General features: G+C 48.5%; 1 non-coding gene across 1 annotated transcript; it reads right to left on the bottom strand.

Moving 5' to 3' along the window:
- Nucleotides 1-418: 418 nt before the first annotated feature.
- Nucleotides 419-544, bottom strand: LOC130044583 (small nucleolar RNA SNORA32). The gene has a single exon (XR_008795436.1). It is a non-coding gene; the product is annotated as a small nucleolar RNA SNORA32 (small nucleolar RNA).
- Nucleotides 545-1,538: the final 994 nt, after the last annotated feature.

Here is a 1,538-nt window from a genome sequence, read left to right as displayed (position 1 = left end):
TCCATGGAGGAGTGGATGCTTTGCATAATAGGGGCTCTGGGTTTTCTCAATCAACCTCTATCCCGCAAAAGCAGAAGAGAACATTGTTTTGTTTTGTTTTGTTGGGGGGCGGGGGGGGGGCACATCATAGAACCATAGAGCCTTATTCCTGGCAGTGCTCGGGGACCATATAATGAGAGCATATGTGGTACCACCGAAGTTGGCTGCATGCAAGGCAAGTGCCTTAACTATTATACTACCTCTCAGATCCTGTGGCAGCAATCTGTTTTTACTCCTGGCTCTGTACTCAGGGATCACCCCTGGTACTGCTCAGGGAACCATATGGGATGCTAGAGATCCAACCCAGGTTGGCTGCCTACGAGGCAAGTGTTCTACGTGCTGTAGTATTGCTCCAGCCCCATTTAAAAAAAAATAATAATAATGTTCCCCGTTGACTGAATGCTAGCAAGGTAGCAGAAGATAAACCTCATGGGGCATTTTCTTTGAGGTCATGTATATCCATGGCAATTCAGAAATTGCACCCTAAAAGCTTTGGTGATGACCAAAGCTGTGGCGACAGTTTGAACACAAATTAGTGAAGGATAAGTACGATATTTTATAGTGTGAAAATAATAACAGTAATGTTTTTTGAGGGGAAAAAAGGTAGATAACCTTAGAAACAGCATTGGAAAAATTAATTCATGATCAGGGAGAAGGAGTGAAGCAGGGGAAGGAGAGATTAAAAAAACATAAAGATAGGGGCCAGAGTGATAGCACAGCAGGTAGGGCGTTTGCCTTGCACGTTCGACCCAGGTTCGATCCCCAGCATCCCATATGTCCCCTGAGCACTGCCAGGAGTTATTCCTGAGTGCAAAGCCAGGAGTAACCCCTGAGCATTGCTGGGTGTGACCCAAAAAGGAAAAAAAAAAAAAACAGAGACAGAACAGAAGGTCCCTACAGGGTGCTTGCCTTGCACTCAGCCGACCTGGGTTTGATCCCTAGCACCACCTAGCACCACACTTGGTTCTCAGACCCTGAGCACAGAGCCAGCAATATGTCCCAGTTACCACTAGGTTGCAAAATCAGTCACTGTCACCATCCTCCCGTTGTTCATTGATTTTGCTTGAGCGGACCCAGTAACATTGTGAGACGTGTTACTGTGTTTGGCATAACGAATACGCCACGGGTAGCTTGCCAGGCTTTGCCATGAGGGTGAGATACTCTCGGTAGCGTGCCAGGCTCTTGGAGAGGGGTGGAGGGATCGAACACGGGTCAGCCAAAATCAAACAAAAATTTAAAAAGGCAAAGCAGGTGGTGCTGGGAAAGCCCTACAGGGCTTGGGGAGCATGCAAAGACCCAGGTTCCTTCTCTGTTCCCTCCTGGCCTTCAGAGCACTGCTCTGGAGAGCCTCTGGGGTTTCGGAGCACCCCTGGGAGTGACTCCCCCGAGACCACAGCTGGGGGGCTGGGGGGGGCTCATCTGGGAATTCTGCACCTTCCTCCAAGTAAAATAAATAAATAAAGGGCTACAATTTCCCAGACACGGAGCCAGGGAAGTAA

This window comes from Sorex fumeus, unplaced genomic scaffold (assembly GCF_029834395.1).
Source record: "Sorex fumeus unplaced genomic scaffold, SorFum_2.1 ptg000122l, whole genome shotgun sequence".
In the NCBI taxonomy this organism is placed as follows: domain Eukaryota; kingdom Metazoa; phylum Chordata; class Mammalia; order Eulipotyphla; family Soricidae; genus Sorex; species Sorex fumeus.
This window is presented reverse-complemented; position numbering and strand designations above follow the sequence as displayed.